At 43.3% G+C, this 7,296-nt stretch overlaps 1 long non-coding RNA gene across 1 annotated transcript in view; it reads left to right on the top strand.

Moving 5' to 3' along the window:
* Nucleotides 1-1,395: 1,395 nt before the first annotated feature.
* The window catches only part of LOC144616104 (uncharacterized), a 104,373-nt gene continuing 98,472 nt past the window's right edge, over nucleotides 1,396-7,296 (top strand). The window contains exon 1 of the long non-coding RNA XR_013555017.2: nucleotides 1,396-5,373. This is a non-coding gene — a long non-coding RNA (uncharacterized LOC144616104). The remainder of the gene's footprint in view (nucleotides 5,374-7,296) is intronic.

Raw genomic sequence — 7,296 nt, 5'->3', positions numbered from 1 at the left:
TGGCAACCACCATTCTGTTATATTTCTATGAAATCGGTGCTTTTTTTGTTTTTGAAGATTCTACATGTGAGTCAGTGATACCATACAGTATTTGTTTTTTCCATCTGGCTTATTTCACTTAGCTGTCTAGTTTCATGCACACTGTTGCAAATGGTAGTATTTCCTTTTTTCTTTATGACCGAATAATAATCCATTATATATGTACCATTTGTTTCAGTATATTTTTTGAGTTCTCTGTTGATTTCTTCTTTGATCCATTGGTTGCTCAGAAGTGTGTTATTTAATTTCCACATATTTGTGAACTTTTCCAGCTTTCTTCCTGTCTTTGATTTGTAGTTTCATACTATTGTGGTCAGAAAGATGGTTGATATGATTTCAGCCTTCTTAAATTAGTTGAAACTTGTTTTGTGACCTAACACATGGTCTATCCTAGAGAGCGTTCTGTGTGTGTTTGAGAAGAATGTGTTTTCTGCTGCTTTTGGTTGAAATATTCTGTATATGTCTATTAGGTCTATTTGGTGTAAAGTATCACTCAAGTCCATTATTTCCTTATTGATTTTGTCTGGATGATCTGTCCATTGTTAAAAGTGGGGTATTAAAGTAGTCTACTATTGGATTGCTGTCTATTTTTGCCTTAAGATCTGTTAATAATTGTTTAATATATTTAGGTGTTCAATATTAGGTACGTATATATTTATAATTGTGAAATATGCTTGATGAATTGCCCCTTTTTATCATTATATGATGACCTTCCTTGTCTCTTGTTACAGCTTTTGAGTTAAAGTCTATTTTGTCTGATACAAGTATAGCTACTTATATTCTCTTTTGTTTTCCATTTGCATGGAATATCTTTTTCTATCCCTTCAGTTTTAGCTCCTGAAGGTGCCCTGAAAGCTTAAGTGAGTCTTTTTTGGCAGCGTATAGTTAGGTCTTGTTTTTTATATCCATTAAGCCATTCTGTGTCTTTTAATTGGAGAATTTAAACCATTTACTTTTAGAGTAATTATTGGTAAGGACTTACCATCTCCATTTTGTTAATTGCTTTCTGATTGGTTTGTAGTTCCTTTTTTTCCTTCCTCTCTTTCTTTGTGAGTTGATGAATTTTTGTAGGGCATGCTTTCTTTTTATCATTTGTGTATCTGTTACAGTCTTTTACTTTGTGATTACCATGCGACTTTCATGGTACATCTCATAGTTATTCCAGTCTTGTTTTAGCAAGCTGATAACGACTGAACTTCAAAAGTTAAGCATTTCGCTAGCATTTCTTGTAAGGCAGGTCCAATGGTGATAAATTCTCTCTGTTTTTGTTTGGGGAAGTCTGTATCTCTCCTTCATTTCTGAAGGACAGCTTTGCTACATAAAGTATTCTTGGTTGACTGTTGACAGTTTTTTCTTTTTCTTTTTTTTTTTTAATGTTTATTTATTTTTGAGAGAGAGAGAACACAAGCAGGACAGGGGCAGACAAAGAGGGATAGAGGATCCACAGCAAGCTGTGCGCTGACAGCAGCAAGCCTGACGTGGGGGTCGAACTGTAGAACTGCAAGATCATGACCAGAGCCTAAGTCAGACACTCAACTGACTGAGCCACCCAAGTGCCCCTACAGTTGACAGTTTTTTATTTGAGCACTTAGAATATATCATCCCACACTCTCTGGCCTACAGGGTTTCTGATGAGAAATCTGCTGATGGACTTATCGGGCTTTTTTTCTTTTGCTGTTTTCACAATTTTCTCTCTTTCTTTGATTTTTGAGATTTTGATTATAATGTGTCTCAGCAAAGATTTCTTTGGGTTGAATCTATTTGGGGATCTTTGAATTCCATGTACCTGGATGACTATATCTTCCTAGATTTGGGAGGTTTTCAGCCATTAAATAAGTTTTCTGTCCCTTTTCTTTTTTTCTCCTTCTGGGACTCCTATAAAGCAAATATTGTTTCAGTTGATATCTTGTAGTTTGAGTAAACTTTCTCTTTTTAAAAAATGTATTTATATGAGGGATGTTTTTTAAAAGGGGGGGGCACTTTTATTTAAACCTAGGGAGGCAGGCGTTAACAATCCTACTTGCTAAGTTGTGAAGCTAAATTTAATGGCTGAACCAAAACCTTCTACTGTCTGGTAGCAAATCCAGGTCCCTTTTTCCAAGTCTTAGACTCTTACAAGAGCGTTAAAGTCGCAGTCCTCCAGTCCCGTGGGCCCAGAGCAGGGTGCTGGGTGTGGACTGTAAACAGAGGGGTGATCTGCACACACCATCGAGGTTGAGGGCAGGGAAGGAGGGCACACCCCTCAAAAGCCCTCAGGGCTCAGCTCCAGCAAAGGAGTTAGGGGTGGGGACAGTGAGACCCACATGAGAGAAGCCCCAGTGAGGTAACTCTGCGCACCTTGCCCCTACCTAGCACAGTGCTCACACCGGTCTGCGCGCCAAGGGCTCCTGCGCCTCCCTGCGGCCCAGACCGGCATGTCCTCATCCCAAGCTCAGGGGCCTGGAAGGGAGGGCATCTGGCCCATGGTGGTCCAGGAAGTGGCAGAATGCCGTACTCAGGGGTGCCACCTGGGTGCAGGATCGCCAAGGTGGCTGGCCCTCCGTGGGCTGTGTCATCTGCACTGCAGGAGGAGTGTAGGCAGCCTGAACCAGGAGCTCCAAGTGTCTTCTCTCCCCAGCAGTGGTGCTCCTTGCTGCCTTCCTTTCTGTGGGTGAGCCTCCCACCCTGCCCAGGTTCTGCCACCATCTTTCCACACACTGGGTCTGTGCTGTTGTCTCTCCACTCTTTTCTTGCTCATTTTTTTTATCCTCTGACTGGACATTATCAAGAGATCTGTCTTAAAGTTCTCAAGATTTTTTTCCCTGCCTTATTGAGCCTGCTGTTGAAGCTGTCTATTGCATTTTTCATTTCATTGCTCAGGAGTACCCGCCACCCCCTTTATCCATTGGGGATGCATTTTAAAACGTCCAGTGAATATCTGATACCACAGATAGTACTGAATCCTATATATACTGTGTTTTTTTTAAATGTTTGTTTATTTTGAGAGAGAACGAGTGGGAAAAGGGCAGAGAAGAGAGGGAGACAGAATCCCAAGCAGGCTCCGTGGTATCAGCACAGAGCCCAATGTGGGGTTCAAACAAACCGTGAGATCATGACCTGAGCCAAAACCAAGAGTCAGAGGTGTAACTGACTGAGCCACCCAGGAGCCCTATACAATGTTTTTTCTTATGCACACTTACCTATAATGAAGTTTAATTTGTAAGTTAGGCGCAGTAAGAGATTAACAACAATCACTAATAATAAAGTAGAACAGTTCTACTTTCTACTATATTTATACTATAATAAAAGTTATGTGAATGTGGTCTCTCTCTCTCAAAATATCTTCCTGTACTGCACTCAACTTTCTTCTTGTGATGATGTGAGATGACACAATACCTACATGATGAGATGAAGTGACGTGAATGACATAAGCACTATGATCTAGTGTTAAGATATTGTTGACTTTCTGGAAGTATGTCAGAAGGAGGATCATCTGCTTGGGGTGATCCTGGATCATTGAGCCATGACAATGTTAGTGGTTGGATGTCAGGAGCAGACAAGGTCGATGGTTGGGGATCTTTGATAGTTGAAGGGTTTTGTTTTTTGTTTTTGTTTTTTTTGTTTTTTTTTTTGCTAAAATCTTTTAGAAGAACATTGTAATCAGAAAGCGTGGTCTTTGTAAGTCATCAAAGTATTGCTGTAGAGGTTGTAATACTTCAGTGATCATATGGGTGACATTAATGCTGTGTTCCATCTGAGGATTGTATTCCGTAATTTTGTCCTTTAATGTCCGTGCAGTTCTGTACACTTCAGCAAATTTTGGGAATGTCTACATTGCTGGTTCTGCTTGAGTTTCCTCTTCTGTTACAGCAAATACTTGGCGCCCAGGAAGAGACAAGCCACATGCACTCAGGGAATCAGGAAAAGACTGTTTATTGTGCACCAGTGCTGGCCCAGTGGAGTCACCTCCAAGGGCCGAGCCCTGAACCTTGGCATCGGCCTCCTTTTGTGGCTGGGATGGTAGGGGTTTGAGAGACAAAAGAAAAAGGGGAGGGGGGCACTTACCAGTGGTACTATCCAGGCAGTTGGTAGATACAGGAGGCAAACAAGATTACAGAAGCCAAAAGTATGCAAGGGGAGTATCCAGCCTCGGGCATCTGGCTGGCCCCTTTTATATAGTTTTTACTAGCTTCTCTTCTCACTTCCTCTTCCTCTTCTATAGATGATTCCAGAATTTCTTGTAATTCCTCATTTGTTAACACTCCTTGATGGCCTTCAGTATATTCTTCCACTTCATCAAGAATGTGGGTAGTTCCTCCTACAACACCTTGTCTTGCTGTGTGAATGATTTTCCTAACTTCCCCATCAGTCCCTGGGAAGCCTTTAAAATTATCCCCAGGAGTGCCTAGGTGGCTCAGTCGGTTAAGCGTAAGACTCTTGATTTCGGCTCAGGTCGTGATCTCATGGTTCATGCGTGAGTTCCAGCCCTGCATCGGGCTCTGTGCTGGCAGTGTGGAGCCTGCTTAGCATTCTCTCTTTCTCCTGTCTCTCAAAATAAATACATAAACTTAAAAAAAAAATTATCCACTATCTCACTTGGTAAGTTCTAGCAGGCATTTACAGTTTCTGGTTTTAATTCATCCATTGCAGTTTTGATGAAATGTTACTGCATCAGCAGTAGTGAGTGATTTCCAGCCCTGCATCATATCCAGATTAGGGTCTGCATCAATTGATGGTTGAATGCAGTCAAATACCAGGCAGGTGTACGTGGCTTAAAGCAAATGATGCCCTGGCCGAGGGGCTGAAGCAGTGAGGTTGCACTTGGTGGTTAAAATGCAACCTCAACATTTCATTTTCCTAGCAAACCAATTCAGGATGGCCAAGTACGTGGTCTACTATTAACAGGACTTTAGGTTCCAACCCTTCCTCTTCCAAGTATCTTTTTCACTTTTGAGATGAAGCCAGCACCGGCACTGGTGGAACCACTCCCGAAAAAGGATGGCTGTCACCTATGCTTTCTGATTGTGTTGCCAGAACACAGGCAGATAATTTCTGTTTTCATTTTTGAGAGTGCATGGGTTCTCTGCACGCTGCGCCTGCCTTTATCATCCGCCTTGCAGTGTTGCCATGTACATAGTACAGAGTTAACCTGCCGTTCTATGTTTTATGCCCTGGGACCCTTCTTGTGCTTTTAGGAAGGCACTGTACGTGCTATTGGACGTCTTCTTCCAGAAGAGCCTGGCTTCATTGCAGTTGAAGACTTGCTTTGGATGGGATCCTTTCTCTTTAACCAACTGCTTCAACTCTGCCAGAAATATAGCAGCAGATTCTTCACTGGTCGTCACAGCCTCTCCAGTAATTTTTATATTTTTTAGTACAAACCTATTACTGAATCTCTGTAATAATCATCAGTTACTTGCAGTAAAGTGCTTGGTGTCACTTGTTTTAGAGGATCGCCCGTCGTTGGAGGGGCCAAGCTCCCACTGTTGTGACTGCAGAGGTCCTGCAGGTGGCAGTGGTGGCTAAGGCTGCTGAGATCCTCAGAGGCAAAGACTGTGGGGGTCCTTCAGTTCTTCTGAAGTCTTTCTACAGCCTCGGTGCTTTCTGGCGTAACGTGTGGCCATCAGTCAAAACATATTTTCTGTTCGTGTCCTCCACCCATAAGTCTGGTGCCTGCTCCATCCTAACTAAGCGCTTACCACACACTGTGGCTTTAACTTTTGCACTTTGAGGTGAAACAGCAAAACTAGCACCCATTTCTTTTTCCTTCTTCACAATTTTACAGATGGAAGATTCATTTTTACTGTAGATCTTAGCCTCAGCATATGATTTTTTTTCTTTCCTTCCTAAGTCAGAAACTTTCACCTTTTCACTTAAAAGGAAGTGCTTTATGGCTTTTCTTTGGCTTCTCTGAATTGCCGGTATCCCTACTCTTACCCCTTTGGGCTATTACTGAGTAATTTGGGGGGTTACTTAAACACCAGCACTGCAATACCGCCACAGTCCATCTGTAATGCACATGGTTACTAAGTGACTAGTGGGGGGTAGCATATACAGTGTGGGTATGCTGGACAGAGGGATGATTCACATCCCAGACAGGATGGAGCAGGACAGCTTGAGATTTCATCATACTGTTTGGAATAGAGCGCAATTTAAAACTTAGGGATTATTTATTTCTGGAATTTTTGATTGAATATTTTCAGACTGCGGTTAACCACAGATAATTGAAACTGTGGAAAGGAAAATCGTGGGTAAGGAGGGACTACTGAATTCTTCAGCTCCAGAATTTCTGTTTGGTTCTTTTTTATGATTCCCCCTGTCTTGAACTTGTTTATGTTCATGCGTTGTTTTCCTGAGTTCATTGAGTTACCTATTTGTGTTCTTTTGACTCGTTCTCAGCTTCCTTAAAATGATTATTTTGAATTCTTTTTCAGGAAACTCACAGATCTTTATTTTGGGGGGCTCAGTTACAGGAAAATTACTGTGTTCTTTGATGGTATCATGTTTCCATGCTTTTTCATGTTTCTGTTGGCTTTACATTGATGTCTGTGCATTTGAGGGAGTAGTCATGTCTTCCAGCTTTTTCTTTGGCCTGGCTTTGATGGGAAAGACTTTTACCTGAAGGTGGCTGTGATGGGATGCAGGGTCTTTGGTTGCTGGGAAAACACAGTGGCTAACTCACACAGCCCTATTTGTTAGCTGAGGTCAATGTTTGCACAGATCAAGGCAGTCTTCATGTCCAAGACTGCAGAGGTCCTGCGGGTGGCAGTGGTGGCTAGGGCTGTTGGGATCCTCAGAGGCAAAGGCTGCTGAGGTCCTCCAGTTCTCCTTTTGCCTGTGGGAGAAGTTTCTAGCCGAGAGGATACTTCTGGGGACTTGACTGGCATATTGGCGCTCAGAGCAGTAGTGGGGTGGGGTCCTGGGACACAGGTGCATTCATAGTGGCACTGGTGTCTAAGGTGCAGATATGTGCAGATCTCCAGTGAAACCAGGGTTTGAGTCTTGGGCTCCTCTCAGCGACTCAGGTCAGGGGTGGGGAGGGAGATACAGCCGCACAGGCCCTGGGATCATAGGGTGCAGGGATGGCTTGGGTGGCTTGGGGTCCAAGGAGGAGAGTGCAGTCCCAGCACAGCCTGGGGGTGGTGGGTTAACGTCCCATCTCTGGTCCCGGGGGGGGGCAGTCCTGGGATGGCAGTAGCACATCGCTGGTGGAGGCCCACTGAAGCCACATGTTGGGACCCAGGGGGAAGGTTGCAGAAGAGCGGGAGCTTAGCTCCT

Source organism: Panthera onca, chromosome B1 (genome assembly GCF_046562875.1).
Source record: "Panthera onca isolate mPanOnc1 chromosome B1, mPanOnc1 haplotype 2, whole genome shotgun sequence".
NCBI lineage: Eukaryota > Metazoa > Chordata > Mammalia > Carnivora > Felidae > Panthera > Panthera onca.
Note: the sequence above shows the minus strand (reverse complement) of the source record. Positions and strands in the feature narration are given on the sequence as shown.